Source organism: Malus sylvestris, chromosome 11 (assembly GCF_916048215.2).
Source record: "Malus sylvestris chromosome 11, drMalSylv7.2, whole genome shotgun sequence".
NCBI lineage: Eukaryota > Viridiplantae > Streptophyta > Magnoliopsida > Rosales > Rosaceae > Malus > Malus sylvestris.
The window spans coordinates 572,802-592,625 of record NC_062270.1 but is presented as its reverse complement, the minus strand read 5'-3'; the positions used below and the strand labels follow the sequence as shown (position 1 = coordinate 592,625).

General features: G+C 34.8%; 3 long non-coding RNA genes and 1 pseudogene across 4 annotated transcripts; 2 read left to right on the top strand and 2 right to left on the bottom strand.

Moving 5' to 3' along the window:
- Nucleotides 1-3,617: 3,617 nt before the first annotated feature.
- LOC126591599 (uncharacterized) lies at nt 3,618-10,935 on the top strand. Its single transcript, XR_007612442.1, has 5 exons — nt 3,618-3,788; nt 3,896-3,977; nt 7,473-7,596; nt 9,827-10,515; nt 10,787-10,935. It is a non-coding gene; the product is annotated as an uncharacterized LOC126591599 (long non-coding RNA).
- LOC126591586 (transcription repressor MYB5-like) lies at nt 9,549-11,437 on the bottom strand (annotated as a pseudogene).
- A 20-nt stretch (nt 11,438-11,457) lies between these two features.
- Nucleotides 11,458-14,902, top strand: LOC126591602 (uncharacterized). Of its 2 annotated transcripts, XR_007612445.1 has the most exons (4): nt 11,458-12,648; nt 12,808-12,983; nt 13,664-13,880; nt 14,450-14,902. It is a non-coding gene; the product is annotated as an uncharacterized LOC126591602 (long non-coding RNA). The 2 variants fall into 2 exon arrangements; XR_007612444.1 differs by lacking the exon at nt 14,450-14,902 and having other exon boundaries at nt 13,664-14,210.
- Nucleotides 14,903-17,102: 2,200 nt separating this feature from the next.
- Nucleotides 17,103-18,241, bottom strand: LOC126591607 (uncharacterized). The gene is made up of 2 exons (XR_007612450.1): nt 18,148-18,241; nt 17,103-17,548 (listed from the first exon to the last, which is right to left on the bottom strand). It is a non-coding gene; the product is annotated as an uncharacterized LOC126591607 (long non-coding RNA).
- Between the last annotated feature and the right edge of the window lie 1,583 nt (nt 18,242-19,824).

The window sequence follows — 19,824 nt, the reverse complement described above, 5'->3', positions numbered from 1 at the left end:
AACTACGGAAATTGTAAGAAAAACTTAGAAATTTTTATTAAAACTTTTCATGATGTTTATTTAGTCAATTATCTATTAGTTTATCACAAAAATCGGAAGGAAATGTATTGCATGATGAATTTAACTGATTTAAGTTGATTATATTAGTGTAGAAAATATGTAATAATTAATTAAAGAAGTTTAAACACACCATAATCATTTATATATAATGAATTAGTACAATATTTTATACTTTATACATTACATGGTAAGATACATGAGTGACTTAATACCACATAGAATTCTTATCAAGGTCTAAAATATCGATGATATAGGAAATATCGGTAGTCCAAAAACACGGAAATTTCGATGGAAATATCGATATTTTAGATCTTGCTCTCATCGTCTTTATTTTCTCACTCACCATAAGAATGTGAAAACAAAACTATACCTTTCTTGTTTTGTTCAAAAAAACAATGCCTATGCTCTTTTCCCACCCACCATTGCGAGAGATTACACGGAATGACACACCACGTGTCATTATACAAATTGTGGAATATGTGTGCTAAAAAATTAATAACTTAAAATAAAATTTTCACCATTTCTATTAAAACATGTAATATACCACTTATATTTCCGTTAAAATGAAAATTTTCTCTACCGTTGCCCCCAACACCCTGCTCACTGGCATCCCCATCCGATCCCAATTATTGGCCGCTTAAACAACACCCAATCATATCCTTCTCTTGTAACATGTTTTTATTCTATTTTAAATTCTTTAAATAACATTTTATTATTAATTTTTATTTTAATGTAATTAAACTAGAAAGAAGCAAGACCGCAACCACCATCCGAAACATCTCCAAGATCGACCACAAAGGTGATGCAGTAGGTGAAAAGATAAGACATCGGATGGGTATATAAGCACTCCATTTTATAGAGCAATGTAAAATATTTTCTTAAGCGAAAAAAATGTGAAAATAATTTTATTATTTTAGGATGTAAATTAACTTTAATTTTTTTCCCCTACTCTCAACAGCTGTATTTTTCAAGTAAAATACTAAAATGCTTTTTGATTGGTCTAACAAAATATTGAAATGTTTATACTTGTCAACTTGTGTACTTATTTTATTCATATAAAATTCTACAAGCTTTGCCAAATAACGTTGTCCTTGTATAAATGTTTTGATGAAATGACACTTTGGAGTCGACAGAGCACACATCTGAGAATTATTTACTTTTAATTTCTTTGAAACGAGTTTATAGCTCAATTAAATACCTAGTTCAAAGGATATATAAAAATTATTTTCCGTTTCTCCTCTCTCAATATCGCATCTTAAAACCTGTTAGGGGGACAATTGTTGAGTAGGGTTCTAAAATTGGTGGCAATTGGATCAAAATTTAGAAAATACAAAGAACCAACTAGTTTGGTAAGTGCTTGGATTTGTGGTTGAAACATAGATCGTAAGAATGTAGAATGTTTCATCAAATTTTGGCATCCCGTATCTAAGTGGGAATTGTATGTTGAGCTGTAGAATGGTAGGTTCCCATGTCCTTTGCTTAGATATGTTTGACTTTTGAACATAAAATAAAATTCTGACTGTCGGTTGAATTGGTGCTAACATGTAAGTACATGCATAAACATACCCAACAGGATCTTTTCCAGATCCTTTTGGTGAGAATCTTGATATCGTGTGGTCAGTTTTTGTCAAGTACTGTTTGTATTTAATTTTAAATAAAAATATTTAAAATAATTTCTGACCGCATGATTTGCGATAAACGGACATGATTCACGAATTCTCGAAATCCTGATAAAGAGGATCCGGATTCTAAGCATACAACATGCAGTTTTCTATAGGCAAGCCAATTTTGGAGCATTGCTCTTTAAACTGTAAGTATTCCAGCAATTGGTTCCATAGTACTCTAATTTGTTCAAAAGTTAATTTACTTTCTCATTTTATAATCAGCATTTTTTTTTAACTTTTAAATCATTCCACATTAAATATATTTAGTTGTCATTCGTAAGCCACGACATTATTGTTTCTGATTTTTCGGCCTAACTGTTATTAAATAACAATTAGGCCCAAAAATTTTAAATTGTCAAGAAATGGGATAGTAATGTATATGAAGCTAACAGTCTCCCTCACATCCAAACCCAACCCGGCCACGGGTCTGCTGTCCCCAAAATATATGTCTCCTTGGTGTCTCTTCGGTAATTTTGCGACACATGTCCAACACTTAACAGAGAATTAACACTGTTAAGTTCCCTTAACAAACCTCCTCTGCTATTTCTTCGTTTGCAACCACGGGGTTAGAGCAAAACCACTTTTTCAGTTTTCATCTCCTTCAGAAATTGATATATATTGGAAACTCAAATTCTACAATTTCGGATTCAAACATAATGTTTTCCAGTCTTTCCAGTTGACCCAACCCATCCTGAGTTGCTTGACTTATTGCATCTTAATTTTATGTCAATTCTGATAACAAAATTTTTTATTCCCTTCCAATTCGCGAAAATTTGTGTTGCTTGAGAGAGATTAACGATAACCGAAAAATTGATTGATGGAGAGATAAAACGAGTTTGAAATTTGAAATATTGAAAGATACAATGACTTGTTTTGACAAATTCGTTGAGATTAGCAGAGTGGACGTTCCTGGTGGCGTGTGCTCGTAGCTGGTGGTCGCTATCTGAATTGAAATCGTCGTTTTGAATTGTGGGCTCTTGCTGGCGGCGGTGAGGTGTGGAGGAGTAGGTGGGGTCACATTGGTATATAAACACAACACTGTTTTGTTGATGATATGAAGAACAAGGCGGCCGGAAGATATGGAGGATGAGTCCATCGGAATGGTCTGGTACCAGTGGGTGCCTTCATAAGAGAGGACTTAAACGTTCGAACCAAAAATAAAAAAAAAGATTTAACAGTGGTAATTATCTGTTAAGTGTTGGACAGGTGTCGTAATATTAAATAAGAGACATGAAGGAGACATATATTTTGGGGACAGCAGATCTGTGGCCAACCCATTATGCCTTTGGAGATCGAAACGACGAACATACACAATGGAAATAAGTATAACCCTTAAAAGGATAACTGAAATATTTGGGGCGCAGGGGTTGGAGGTTTAGGACCTTTATGAAACCAAATCTTTAATACTTGTTAGAGAATGAATCAATAATGTATATCAAACTAACAACCGCTACATTAGCCGAAAACCTAGTTAGGTTAACACATGCACATATTTGAAAGTTAGGTACACATATGGAATCTAGAATTAAATGTTGAGGCAAGTGTTTGACAAGTGTGTAGAGTTCATTGCACTAAATTCTAAAGCACCGAAATCCTCAAATCGAGCAGTTTGGTGCGGACTGCTGAGAACTGCAGAGATAGGTTTATCCCTGCAACGTAGTACACAAAAATACTGCAAGCACATGTTAAAATGTAGGATCTCAAAAAAAATGCGATACAGACTGTGAGTTGATAGGCGGATGGAAGAAGGAAAAGTAAGAATTTGGCAGCAAAAATTTAGACTAGAAAGTTTGGTCCGTCTAACAAAACACTCTTGACCTTTTTCTTTTGGGTTAGAACGTTTGGTTGGGTTTTACATTTTGCTCAGAAATACTAGCCGGTAATCCTCTTGTAAACAAGACAAAATCTACCGGTCAAATCCCAGACATACAATTCCAACTATAAGCCCCCATTGCAATGGCTCTAGCCTCTAGTGAGCTGCAAGTTTTGGCCTGCAACACCTGAAAGACGCGTGTACTTCCCTCTCAAAAACTGCAAAAACTGGGTGCTTAAAGAAAAATGATTGTAAGAGCTTTCTACAACACGAAGTTTCTTTCTTACCACTTTTTCCAGTTTCAACCTTTATTTTAAGTTACTGAGATTTCCATGACCCCATTTGATCATTGCGTCAGCCTCGTAGAGCAGCAATGCATTCGGCGAAGAGGTCTCGAACCACGGAGACCGTGTACAGTTTCCGAGGACAAATATGTTTCGGTAAGTCATGAAAAACTTATGCTTCTTGTTTTCTGTTTAAATGGTGTTTTGCTTTCATCTTGTGATGATACTTGTTTTCTTCAAGTTTGTGAATGTTAAGTGCTTTTTTGAGAAGCTGGATGGATTATGCATGGACATGGTATGCTTTTGCTTATTATCTAAGTTAGCTAGCCTGCCCAACAACGTTAATATCATCATTAAGTTAAATGAGGCTCAAAATTTGTAGCAAATTTCTACCGTGTTTTCTCTCTTTTATCTGTTTTTTCATGTTTATATGTTTTTTTTAGCTACGAGAAAACTCTTGCGAAGCATTCCATCGTCTATGTTCCTTCTTGTTTGCTTTGGTGGTTGTAGAAGTTTAAGATTTGAGGTTAAGAGTTCTTGTGGGATTTACCTTGCTTTTCTTAATTTCGAAGACTTATTTGCATTAGCATGTATGAAGAGAAAAAGCCACACCATGCGTTGTTAGATAAGAAATATAGTTCGAAAAGGATACATATATAGGGTTGGTTAATCCTATCAATAAGAAGAAATTCATGTTATCATTCTATTACCAAATATTTGAATGGAAACTAAATATTTAATCTCATTTTACCATATGAATTACATTTTTATCACCTTTTTGGAATCATTTTTCCATACTAAAAAAATCAATATCACGACCACACATATGATAAAAGTACGCATTGAGCTATTTTTTCACTTTTTAATTTTTTTTATTTTTGGGTTGTTTTCTACCATTTATCCTGTGAAAAAAAAAATGTTATTATAGCTTGAAAAAAGTGCACCATTAATTGTGCCCATTTAAGACCCATTTGAAATTATGACCCACCATAAGACAAATTCTCAAAGCTTGTTGCCTTTGATAAAAAAATTTCAAAGTGCTAGGAATACAAACACGTACACCTAGTGTCATAATACAATTGATTGATATTAAATTTTAAAATTTAAAGTAATTGTATTGTTACACCTGGTATACCGATTGTGTACCAGCACACTGAAAAATCTCTCGCCTTTGACCCCACAAATTTTAATACAAAAACAAGATGATACTCCTTTTTTATGTTCTTCATGAATTGGAATTGACTTGAATAAAAATTTTAACCCTTTACTCCTAGAAGAGTACCCCAAGAAAATAATTTGTAAACTGCAATTTGCTAAGATTACACCTTGATGCATGTTAATGATGATAAGGAACTGCAATTTGCTAAGAAAAATAAAATGACCCTAATATTTGTAAACTGTTTCTTGTACAAGCCATGTTGAGAAGGAAAACTCGAACAAATGGTCTCAAATATAGAGTAGTGAGAGTAAATTTGTTTAATCACTTGAATTGCAAGTCTGTAAATAACAATGAAAAAGAATATCATCATAAAACCGCGTTTTTGGTTGGAAGCTTTCCCACCCAATAGTTGACTATGCAGATATAGGATCTAAAGAGCAAACACGAATGGCTAGCTTAGCTTAGATTGGTAGTTGATACGCTTGTATCAATGTTCACGGACATGGACATCAATGGAGTGTTAGATATATATATATACACACACACACACAGATATATATATATATGTATATGTATATCATGAGGAAATAGAAATTAAGAGAACATAAGTTTTAAATAGTCAAACAAGTTGCAGTAGAAGCTACTGAATTGGTATGCAACAGGTCAACCATCTACCAATCGCAGAAGACTGGTAGTTTGAACCTTAAGGGGAGGGTCAGATGCAACAATTTTGGGATACACAGGTCACCCCACAACGGAAGCCACTAGGAATAGCCTAGTGGTGAGGGTGTGGGTGAGGGGTGGGGTAGATTAGGTCCCAGGATCGAGGCCCGGTGTGGGTGGGGTGGGGTGGAAAAAAAAAAAAAAAAAAAAAGAAAAAAAAAAAGGGTCACACCACAATGGTCCTCAACAGTTAGGAGCCAACAACTATTGTCAGGGCTAAACGGCCCATTTAGAATTCAATGTCAGTTAAAATCAGGCCACATACCCAATACCAGGTAGGCTTCTGTTTCCTTCCCTTCCAGTTTGCTGGAGCTCCAACTCCACCTGGTTAAATTCTTCAAAAATTATTATAGGATAGTAGAAATAAAATGATTGCATGTGCCTCGACAAAGGGATCAAATGCCCTGTGTTTGAGTGAGGGACTTTAGTCCCAAGGAATATAGGTTAAATAAGGAAGAAATAGACTAAAACAGGATTAAAAAAGTAGTGCATAATCATTATGAAGATATATATGTGTGCGTAATTCTCATGGATTGCTTTTGTAATACCCTTTGGCAAAGTTTGGGTAAGGGATTTCCAAGTCATGGGATTGAAAGCCAAATTGTAAAGAGAAAAAAGGTCGTACCCAGTGCACAAGGCTCCCGCTTTACCCAGTGCCAAATTGTAAAGAGAATGATCACAAAATGTTGGATATAATGGATTAGGAAATGTACCGTCCATAGAACATTACAAAGACATGTAAGAGAGATTTGTAAATGATATATTCCACGAATGAATTAGCTAATCCTTCCTATCCAACATTTTGTGATCTTTTTCTTTATAATTTGGCTTTTAATCTTATAACTTGAAAATCCCTTGCGCAAACATAGCATTTATATAATGGTTCATAGTTTTGTTCTTTACTAATTTAGCCTTAATGCCTTGATACTTTGTAAGTCCCTCATCCAAACACAACCCAACCCAACTAATTTTATAGCTCATATTAAAAGACATGAAGTTTGTGAGACCACATGTTTAGAGGAGGTGCTCGTGAAAATATTCAGGCTTTTTATCAACAAAAAGAAAAGTTAGGATTTTAATTGTTGTAATATTTATGGTACATCTATAAACAATATATGCTTTTAGAAGCGAAGATGTAAGTTAAGTTATATAGGGTCTCAGAAAACGAGGCGTAAGCCTTGAGGCGGTGAGGGGTGAACATGTCGTGTCCTTGCTCTATTATGAAAAATGGTAATGTTAAGAATACCAAATTTCTAAGAGTAATGTTAGGAGGTTAAATTTGTAAACAAATTTTACAAACTAAATGATGTTTCATCAATAAGAAATGAACATATTTATCAACGTTTAAGTATTAATCAAATTATCAACTTTCATGTCACTTAGTCTAAAAAAAATTTATTACAAATTTAGTCTCCCTATCATTACTCAATTTCTAAATCAAATTTTGTAAACCACACGACGTGAATGTTAATGATTGGATTATGACTTTGTGTTGATTAACGTGTTTATTTTTTATTAGTGACACATCATTTAATTTAAAATTTTAGTCTCCTAGCATTGTCCTAGCTATGATAAAATATACGAGATGTCATAGAGGGAGATAGGGTGCAATAAGCCATTAGCCAGGTGTGTGAGCCATCTTCTATCTTAAATAATTAGAACGACCATGTTGATGTTATCCAACGGTCAGGATATGATTAACATGCATATATGCATCAAGGGCGTACACTCCACTGATTTCGTTTTATTCTCCATGCATGGTTCTGCAGGAAGCTCACACGACGATCGCATCAGAAATGTTGGGAGGGAGACTGATTGAAAGTAATCAACAAAATCTTGTTCCATAGATGATCAAGTCTACACATTGAAGAATTATATCATGTTCTGCTACGAGTAAGTGACTTTCATCCTTGACATGTATGCATATTGCATAATATTGCATAATATTGCACGATGACTTAATTATATAGCTTCTCGATTATTGGGGTTTGCTGAGAACCTACATATATCGTGTGTGGACTTAACATACTGCGTACTAATTCTATCTAAACACAATCTGCATACCAAATGTTCTAGAACACCCCAAAAATACACTGTTCTGGAAATGTTCATGCTGCAAACCATTTAGCATTTAGCATTTTTACTACGATAGAGATATTTCAGTACCACAGAATAATTCTCAAATATATATGAGTGTTGCTTTAACAAATACCATCTTTGCCTATCAATATACCCTCGACCGCTCACACTCATGGCAATTTAACTGTCACTTTATATTTAACTCCCTATGTTATAGGCTTTGAGAATCGCAACCTGTGTTTTCTGAATGCCATTTTTGTTTCCGATAGCTTCCATCTTTAGTTCTCTCAGTTACCTTCACAATACCCACTTCACTCAAACACGTAGATGAATACGGGATAGATTACGATGTTACACTAATGCCCAAAAATACATGCACACTGTTTCAAATAGACAAATGGCTACAAAAATGCATACCAGAATAGAAAACTGACGAATTATTCATAAAGTAATTGATCACAAGGTTATATATGCTAAGTACCTTTTCATATTGGTATGTGGCCTGGCCTGTGGCAATTGGCCTATGGCCATAGCTATCAGTGGTTTTAGGAATCAGTAACAGTGGCTTAATTAACCCCAGATTTTTCGTAGTATAACTAGCTTGAGTTTAAAGTTATATATACGGTTAGAATTCAAGCCTTTAATAAAATTAATGTCTTCTAAGGTGTATATGTATTAATAGGTTTGAGTACTTATGTTCAAATTACACGGTTATTCACCTTCTACTAATAGAATGCACGAATACGTGCTCACTACTAAAGGTTGCACCAAAACATATTTCTAACTAATACCATGCATTGATCTTTCATTTATAAGAACTTTTTAATCTTTCTTTCTCTTTCTCTTGTTCATTTTACATCAGTAGTTGTGTCTATAACTTTGATACATTGTTGCAATATTCCCTATCCTATCCGTTTAAGTTTTTGGAGCTAGTCATGTATAAGGAAATGATAAACACTACTATGTTTCATGTTTTTGTTATCGCCTCAAATGTTTTTGATGATTTAGATTGTGAATGTGACATCTTATTAATATCTACAATGATTATAACCTTTTATGCACGCATGATCTTTGCCTTGTAACGTATTTTGGAATCATATCTAGCTTCATTTACTCATTTTTCATGCTTACCCTCAACGATCAATTTGTTTAAAATATGGTTGTAGAACTATAGTCTTTTATCTCCCAGATGCATCATATGCTACATGTAATAAGATTTCAGAAAGATGTCAAATATTTACCACGCTTGTGCACAAAATGAAAGCGGATATACCAAAAAACATTAGTACAATATTTATTTAGGATTTAAGAAAAGGAGATTTTTATATGTTCATGTCATATATATGTATATCTGATTGTCATAGATCATTTGTTTCTAATTAGTATATATATGAGATATAAACATCAAAGAATAGATTAAGTCCCAATATTGACCATGAAAGTAAAGTGAAAGCTTCAATGTTTAAGAACTTTCGGGATATTTTGCACCTTCTTCTTCTTCATTGAATTAACATATCGATCCCCCTCCATGAACTTGTGCATGCGGTGAATATCACACTTTAGAAAGAATGAACAGATATATAATTTCCTTCCATGAAGATTAACTTTAATTAAGCATCTTACACTGTATGGATATATGCATGCAAAGTGTTTAAATTCTTTTGTGCATTTGTCATCAGGGTTACAAACCCTATATATGTATGGAAAGTGATAAATGTGGCAGATGTATAAAACATGAAATTGATTCACGCATAAATTACTCTATATACTTCTAAATACAAATTAATTAACATTGATCAAATTTATGTTTGTTTTACAACACCGGTAACATATATAGATAGATAGATGATATTACAAACGTGATCGACAATACATTGATATACGCCCCCATTCGTAGAGCGATGTTGGGGTAGTCGAATAATTAAGAATAGAGATAGCACACACAAAATCACATTTCATATGATATTTCAAACCCTAGCTAGGACTAATTTCTACATATAAATTAACTAATTAAGCAACTGCATTGCTTGTTCAACATGCACAGTGAGATTGATCAATCAAACAGGTGGCTAGCTGCTACTCCGTTTGATCATTAACCCTCTGGTGATCATTTTGGATGAAAGCAGAAGACATGAGCACAGCAGACTCCCAGCCAAATGTTGATGGCGCCGTAGTAGCACTAGTCATATTAATCAAAGGAAGGTTCTCGGAACGAGCAGCAGCTGCGTGTGCACTAACATTCCCATTCTGCAGTACTTGTTGCAATTGGTGTTGTCCAGGAAATGGATCCTCATTGATCAACGAATTCAGAAACGAAGAGAAGACGTCGTCCTCTTCATTTCCTCCTCCCGCAAGTAGTACTCCACCGTGGCTGTTGTTGCTCCTCAAACTCAAAGTACCCGTTGCCGCGGCCGAAGAAGAAGCATCGGGATTGTTGATGGACGTGATCATATTTGCAAAGCCATGGACTATAGTGCCCAGATCATGATCAGCAATTGCGATGTTTCCATCATTACGGCTGTTATTTGGATCCCCTTCTTTATGGACAAGACGATCAGAAGGGGGACTAGGGTTAGGGTTTGAGAACCGATCATTGGCTTTGGAAGAAGAAGCAACAGCAGTTGATTTGTTTGTGTTGTCCACGTCAGCATCATCAGCAGCAGAGTGATGATCTGGATTGAGAGGCTTGTGGGTTCTGGGATCTATGCCTTGGCTTATCAGCTTCTTGCTCAGGTGTGTGTTCCAGTAGTTCTTTATCTCATTGTCCGTACGGCCTGGAATCCTCCCAGCTATCAAAGACCACCTGCACACATCCAAATTAATTAAACCCTAAATTTTATATAATGGATATCAACAGTGAAACCCTAAACCCAAACTAGTAATAAAATGGTGATAAATTTGTTGGGTGGATATATGGATATTGTTTGTCGAAGAAAATCGCGACAAATTAGTTTCTCTGAAATCTAACAAATGTTGTGTGTGTGTAAATGTACCGATTGCCCAGAAGGCGATGGAGGCGAAGGATGAGATCTTCTTCATCGGGGGCGATCTGGCCGCGCTTGACAGAAGGCGGAGATAGTTCATCCAGCGGAGGCGGCAGCTCTTACCGCAGCGGAGCAACCCAGCCCGCTTGGGAAGGGTCCGCCACCGTCCCTCTCCTTCTTTCTTGATGTAATTTGCCAGCAGCTCGTCCTCTTCGGGAGTCCAAGGCCCTCTCTTCAAACCCACCTTTGCGCAACACGGCGTCTTGGTCCCTCCAGCAACCCCAGCCGCCTTGCTCGACGAGGACGACGCTGTTATCGTCGTTTGCATCTTAGCACTTGCTGCTGCCGCTGCTTTCGACGAAGACGATGGGTTCCTCATTGTAAAGCTTTTTCAGTGTTTTTTTTTCTTCTGAGTAGGAGTGGATCGAATGCGAATACAAATGGAGATTTGATATCTTGAGAACCTGATCTTGTTTTTCTTACTTCTGTGAGGTTTTAAGATGCTGCGTTTGTGTGTAGGTGGATTTTAGTTTTGCATCTTTAATTTGTTTGGTAGTGAGGATGGGGGATGAGAGATAGAGAGAGAGAGAGAGATGAGAGATGGGGAGCCGTGACACACAGTGCTGGGTTTTGTTGTAATAATATTCTAATAGGCAGCTAAATATACTCTCACGCACCACTCTATTGCTTTAACACCACTCGCATTATTAGTGCTATATTAATTGAGGGGGTAGCTGAGTGATATTCTTTGGCTCCACCTCTCTCACAAACACAAATATCACTGTCTGCTGCTTTTGGTTAATTCAGCCTCACGTGTTGAGGGGGTAGCTGAGTGATTTGTTGTTGAATTGAATGAATGACTCGATGAGTCTCAGGGCTGGTTTGATATTACTATACTTTGAAAAAAATTACTTTTGCTGTGCTGTGATAATAAGTTTATTTTTGCTGTTTCACGTTATTAGTTTTTTTTTACCCACAATTGTGAAAATAAGTTGTTTTTATATGTTTACCAAATATCTTTTTGAATTCACTTTTTTATACCCATTTTTTTTTATAAAATAATTTCAATACCAAACCAGAATTCACCACGTGATCACCTTCCTAAAAAATAATAATATTAAGTAGACCAAATTTTTAAGAGTAAATTGTAGCTATGGTCCCTAAACTTTACTCAAATTGGAGCAATGGTCCTTCAACTAAAAATTCATTACCATTGGTCCTTCAACTCATTAAAACGTGCAGTTATGGTCCCTCAACTAAAAATCCATTACCTTTGGTCCCTCAATTTTAATCAAACTAGAGAAATGGTCCCTTAACTTTATCCCAATTGTAGCTATGGTCCTTCAAATATAACTCGTTTTGACAAATTTTTTTACGTAGTTGACAAAAATGACCATAATTACACACTTTGATGAGTTGAGGGACCCTAATTAAATAAAAGGAAAACTAATGAAAAGGGTTTGAAAACTTTAAATGTTAACCAAAAACCATGTACTAACTTTATTTAATGGTTAGGACAAAGTCCAATACTAAACCAGCCCAATTAAAATGGCCCAAATATTAAATTTCCGATTTTGTCCCTGACGGCAAAGCCTACGTCCGTCTAATATCTCCCTTCATTTATGGAGGATCTCTCTGCTATTGTCCGTCTCCCCCATTTCTTCTTGGCATTCAAAACCTTTCATTTTTCTTTCTAATTTCGCATCGCAGCTCCATCTCTGTCTTTGCCAGTATGCAAAACCCACATATCCGGCCCCAAACTTAATTTTGAGTCGTCTTCATCTCTGTCAAAATCGCAGAAGATCACCGATTCTCTCTCCCAAAATTTCCCAATAAAGATGAGCAAGGGACCTGGACTTTTAACCATCGGCAAAAAAGCAAGGTTAAGCAATCATTTTCACTCTCTCTCTCTCTCTCTCTCTCTCTCTCTCTCTCTCTCTCTCTCTCTCTCTCTTCGTCTCTGCGATATTTCTACTGTTTTTTCGTCTCTCGATTGCGCGTAATTAGCATCTAAAACCTTGCATTTTGGCTTCTGTTGCAGATCTTCTGACGAATGACTACAGCTCCGATCGGAAATTCACCGTCTCGATTGTGTCAGTTTGGAGTTGTTACTATGTATCATCTCTTTTCTTTGTTTCATATTATTCTAGACTTCGATATTTATGTGCATGCATCTAATATTGACATGGATCCAAGCACAAATCTCAGAAAAAAGAGGTATAAATCTTTGTCTGACTTTTTTATTCAAATTGTTGTGCTTATTGAGCTACAAAACAACCAATGTATGATATATTTGTATGTATAGTTTGTGAATTGGGCATGAACATTTATTTGGGTAAGCTTGAATTCTGCATATAAACTGTTTGTTTAGGTTAATTTGTTGTCTGGAGCTGAAACTTTCCTTGCTGCTATTTATCTATTTCTATTGACCTTTCGCATTAGCGAAAATGATAAATGACAGTATTCATTTAATTACCTTGCCACGATTTAGCTGTACCTCTAAAGACCTATCTTCCTGATGGAGATATTGATTTGATTGCTTTCGGTGTTGTGAATGTTGAGGAGGCGCTGGCCAATGACATTTGCACTGTCCTTGAAAGGGAATATCAAAATATGGCTGCTGAGTTTATGGTGAAAGATGTCTAGTTGATTCGGGCTAAGGTTTTTTGCTTTTACCTCTTAACTTTATTAGATTGATGATAGGTATAAGTTACAACTTAGTGTTGACGCTGCCATCTATGTCTAGTAAAGTTTTTGTGCTGAGTTGATGTTGTGTAACTTGCATTTCCCTTTAATTAAATTATTACGTGCTTGTCTATGTCATTAGTCATTATTTTGATTCTAGTTAACAAACTTTTGATTTTCCTCTGTAAGACTATTTGTTTTTGTTGTGGCAGGTCAAGCTTGTAAAGTGCCTTGTACAAAATATTGGGGTCGATATTTCCTTCACATAGTTTGGAGGGCTATGTACACTATGCTTTCATGTGCAGTCATTCACACAGAGCTAAATTGAAAATGAAGTTCAATTTCTCACAAATGAATTAAATGATTTACCAGATTTCATTCGTATAATCGGATTCTTTTTGGGAAGCTCTGAGTTGTCTAATGAAACTGGTATTTCAAGTCTTCTATTAAAAGTATATGCTGACTTATGCCTTATAAGTTATAACCGATAACCTTGAATGGTATGTAATTAGTCGTACTCTGTTGAGTGGTGACTCCACCTGCTTCTGTTCTTTTCATATAGTTTTACTTTAATCTTATGATATGTTTTTGGTGATCTGAGTGGTTTGTGATTTTTTGGATGTATGTCCCTCGTTATTTAGCTTCCCTAAACATATCCATGATGGGCTCTCATAATAGCACCTTGCTTTAATTAGTATGCTACTGCGTTTGAAAAGATGTTCTTGGTGCCTATCATGGTTTGTTTTCGACATATACTTTGGAGACTTTGGTTCTGTATATTTTCCATCTCTTCCATTCATCGTTGTATGGTCCTCCAGCGGTGAGTGCTTTAACGCTTTAGCACTAGGAAACTACACCAAATCGAATATTTTTATTTTTTTTTATTTTTCTGTTTGGTTGATGAGAAAATGATGAAAAAGTTGGTGCTGAAATCTGTGTGAATTCGTGTATCTTGATTGGCACTTTGATGGAATTTGATCTGACAATGCATGTTGCAGTGGAGGAGAAGCACATGCTCGAATAGGAAGGGGGAATGACCATGATGGATATACCAATTAACAGGCTTATAAGATGCCGAGGGTATCAGCCAACGGGAAAAAGCAAATCTAATGCATCTCATGCGGCATGATGAACAACTCTTGTGGGGTACGTTGGACCTCCAGGAAAAATGAAGCTATACAGACAAGCCTTTAACCTTGTGTTTGTGGCCATTCTCAGCTCCTTGGGGTTCCTAAGTTTAGTAGGATATACAACATATGATTATGTAACAAGTAGATATGTTTTCTACAAACAAGTTTCTTCCCTTCAGGGGTGTTGAATTAAGTGTACAAATTAAGCTTGAGCACCCGAATTGGTACTGCTTTCTTGTTCGAGCGCATGTTAACCATGCAGAAAGGACCTATTACCGACTTATACATCATGCATGGTCGTCGCCAATAAAGTTAGATGGCGAGTTCAAAATATGTGGAAAGTTTTCTTGAAATTACATCAAATTATTTTTGAGCCTATGAGCAACTAAACTATACAAGCCCTAGTTTAGTTTAGATCAAATGATTTCTTAAACCAAACACTAGTATTATCACTATTTTGTAAACTAGTACTGTGACTATTTCGTAAACTAAATACTGACTATTTCTTAAACCAAAAACTAACTATTTCGTAAACTAAATAGATTATTTCTTAAAACATTGAATACTTCTTAAACCGAACACTATTTCTTAAACTAAACATTGACTACTTTTTAAACTGAACAATATTTCTTAAACTAAACACTAACTATTTCTTAAACGGAACACTAATACTATCACTACTTCTTAAACTGAACACTGACTATTTCATAAATTGAACACTAACTATTTCTTAAACTGAACGCTAGTACTATTACTATTTCGTAAACTAAACACTGACTATTTCTTAAACTAAAAACCTTGTAAACTAAACACATTATTTCTTAAACCTAACACTAGTACCATCACTATTTCGTAAACTAAATAGACTATTTATTAAACCAAGTAATAGTACTATCACTATTTTGTAAACTAAGCACTGACTATTTCTTAAACCAAACACTAGTATTATTACTATTATTTTGTAAACTAGTACTGTGACTATTTCGTAAACTAAATACTGACTATTTCTTAAACCAAAAACTAACTATTTCGTAAACTAAACACTGACTATTTCTTAAATTGAACATTGACTACTTCTTAAACCGAACACTATTTCTTAAACTAAACATTGACTACTTTTTAAACTGAACAATATTTCTTAAACTAAACACTAACTATTTCTTAAACGGAACACTAATACTATCACTACTTCTTAAACTGAACACCGACTATTTCATAAATTGAACACTAACTATTTCTTAAACTGAACGCTAGTACTATTACTATTTCCTAAACTAAACACTGACTATTTCTTAAACTAAAAACCTTGTAAACTAAACACATTATTTCTTAAACCTAACACTAGTACTATCACTATTTCGTAAACTAAATAGATTATTTATTAAACCAAGTAATAGTACTATCACTATTTTGTAAACTAAGCACTGACTATTTCTTAAACCAAACACTAGTATTATCACTATTTTGTAAACTAGTACTGTGACTATTTCGTAAACTAAATACTGACTATTTCTTAAACCAAAAACTAACTATTTCGTAAACTAAATAGACTATTTCTTAAATTGAACATTGACTGCTTCTTAAACTGAACACTATTTCTTAAACTAAACATTGACTACTTTTTAAACTGAACAATATTTCTTAAACTAAACACTAACTATTTCTTAAACGGAACACCAATACTATCACTGCTTCTTAAACTGAACACTGACTATTTCATAAATTGAACACTAACTATTTCTTAAACTGAACGCTAGTACTATTACTATTTCGTAAACTAAACACTGACTATTTCTTAAACTAAAAACCTTGTAAACTAAACACATTATTTCTTAAACCTAACACTAGTACTATCACTATTTTGTAAACTAAATAGACAATTTATTAAACCAAGTAATAGTACTATCACTATTTTGTAAACTAAGCACTGACTATTTCTTAAACCAAACACTAACTATTTTGTAAACTAAACACTGACTATTTCTTAAACCAAAAACTAATTATTTCCTACCTGATTTGGATGCCATTTAACATTACATGTTGAGTCGTTTATCAAGTTTCAAGTTACTAAATAGCTAGTCCACTTTTAGAATGTTTTTCTTCGAGTATTTATGTGAACGTACATGGACATGTTTTTGTGGGTGAGAGTGGCTAATTGCCTTTTCTTTTCCTAGACTATTTATTCTCTTGTAGTCCTGGTTTTTCATGTATTTGGTGTTAGGATATATAATTAATAACAATTGCAAACCGAGAGAGAGAGAGAGAGAGAGAGAGAGAGAGAGAGAGAGAGAGAGAGAGAAATGGTTAACCAACGATATAGGAGGGAGGATGGATGGGAGGGTGATTGTTCTTGTTTGCAGGGAGTCTCAGTGAATTGCGTCACAATTTTAAGTTTAGTTGGAAGGAAGGAATTGGATCTTGGGTTATAATAGTTTCTTACTTGTCACGTCACATATCTTGTTTACAGAAAATCCAATTTTCTAGATTTTCATGAATTGATTTTTGTGTAATATGAGCTGGATTTTCATGAGCAGACTGCAATTTGACCAACTGTTTACTTAATAGAGGTTAAGCATGTAGAAAGCACAGGGCAAAGTATTTCTCCGTTTGATATCTATGTGATATGAGCTGGATTCCTCTTCAGCATGCAATTTGACCAAAATAACCAACACTATTTCTGAAAGAAAAGAAAACACACGGCAAAGTATTTCTCCGTTTGATATCTGTTCCATTTTAAGAGGTCATGAGCAGACTGCAATGAAGAAGCACCAAAATCTTGGAAACCTTGCTTCACAGCTTGCACTGTGTATGGTATGAACTTCAAAATAGAACCTTTGTCTGCAACTGCCCTAACTACCCCCTGTACAATTTCCAGCTTAGCTGTATTGCCCAAGTACCTCTGATCACTCCCTTTTGTCATTGCTTCAAGAGATTCCATGCCTCGACATTTTTTACTTGGCGACCATTCTAATACAAAACATGAAATCACTTGTATCCAACTGTTTACTTAATAGAGGTTAAGCATGTAGAAAGCTAATCAACAATGACAAAGAAATAACAAACAACATGTTGAAAATCCAATGCAATTTATATATACAACTTTTGCTTTTAGTTTAGAAATAAAGGAAGATGCACATCATTGGGTCGTAGATTAGATTAGCAAAGAGACCCTCTGTTCAAAATTAAAAAAATTCAACCAATTGCTTAATATATGGCAAAATATAGTTGCTCCAAAAATTCTACAATTAACTAGAACAAATTGAGGGACAAACTTTCAAAACGCAACAACTATTACTATTGCTTCAAGGGAACGGGTTTCATGGAAGTGATCTAAAACCCACAAGCAATTCACACAGAAATCGATCTAATCACAAATATCAAACAATTACCACTACCCAGTCCATCAATTCATCCATAAACGAACAAACAAAAAACCATAAAATTTTCAAAAACTTTCAGGAAACTAACATCTAAAGGAATCAGAATCAAATCGAACAAATAGAATGACACGGGATTTAATTAAATAAATAATAGTCTGCAGCAAAGAGACAAAGATCTGACCGAACCTAGAACAAGCAGACGAGATCGACTGGAAGATTCAGGGGATTTATTTTCTAGCCAAATCGCAGCAAATCGAGCGCGGTGGGAGACTGCGACGGCGAGCGAGCTGGGATTTAATTAAGCAACTGTAATATTTGCTTTTTCTGTTCTTTTGTTCACTTGAAATGTTGTACAGTTTTTTTACCAGAATTGGCTGACGGAATGGTTCCGTTAGGGGTAAGAATTGGAAAAAAAATTATTCCGTTTTGGGCTTTTAATTCAGCCCATGTGTTTTCAATGTTTGTGAGGTCTAACATAGATTAGTTGTGTCCTTATGATTAAATATGAAGCCCTTTTGGTTAAATAATAATATATGATGGTTTTTGGTTGAACTAAACTTAGCTCAAACCCTTTTCATTAAAGCTCCCTTAAATAAATGGTTATTCCAACATAACATATTTTGACAAAATTTTGAAGAAATTAATGAAAAGGACTATAGCTACACATTTTGATAAGTTGAGGGACCAATGGTAATGGATTTTTAGTTGAGGGACCATTGCTCCAATTTAAGTAAAGTTCAGGGACCATTGCTACAATTTACTCAATTTTTAAACAAATGATATTTCATTAATAGAAAATAAGAATGTTAATCAACAACAGTTAAGTAATAATTAAATTATTAACAACTATTTACAAAATTTAGTTTAAAAATTTATTCTCAATTTAGTGCACTCACAATGTTTTTACTTTTATTGTTTCACAGTATTGGAGTTCTTACATTTAATGTATATCTAATAGTTTTGCATAGTTTTTATATTTATAATTTTTTTTAGTTGAATTATGAAAAATAATAGTGACTTGTGAACTTATATGACGACTTTCAGTCATTGATTTCAATCAATTTATTCACTTTTTAAACAGAATACCTCGAATGCATGAGTTAATCATCTTAATTACTTACTAACATACAACCTTTTGCTTTCTTGTTTATAATTTCACACTAACCTTAGTTGAATGCGCGTGGGAGAGTTTTAGACTAACCTTAGTTGAATGCGCGTGGGAGTGTGGGAGTTCGCATCATGAAGTGAAGCAGCAAAGGACAGCGAGGATGGTTCAAGGTGGGACCCGGAGAGCACTCAGCAACCTTTTTCTTTTATTTTCTATATTATTTTTTCAGAAGAAAATTTTAAATAAAAATTATAACCACCCAGTGCCACTCTCAAGTCTTCGCATAATCAACGATCTGGATTTTTCTCTGTTCACGATTAAATCATGCACCGCATACACACCTGATCCCAACCCCCAATCATGAGACAGAGACGCTGAGACTTGCTGCTTCCCACTCCCCAGCAAAACTTTGAGAAATGATGGATCTGAGATCAAGTTTCTCTACCTTCACGGATGAAATTTAAAGCTGATGGGTCACATTTATAGTACAAAAAAATCATCTCAAAACAAAGGATAATACTTGGATGCAATCACAACCCAAGAGTTATCCCGAAAGCAAACCATTTACTCATTTACAAACACTACTGTATAAATTCATGTTGGCAATGTTTCTAATCTCAAGTGCTTGGATTTCTGCTCCGAGTTGAAGCATCTCGCACTTCTGAGAAACCTTTAGAAAGTGCGAGATGCTTCAACTCAGAGCAGAATCAATCTAGTCAAAGAGGCGCACCATCAATACTAGTACCACCTCCTTA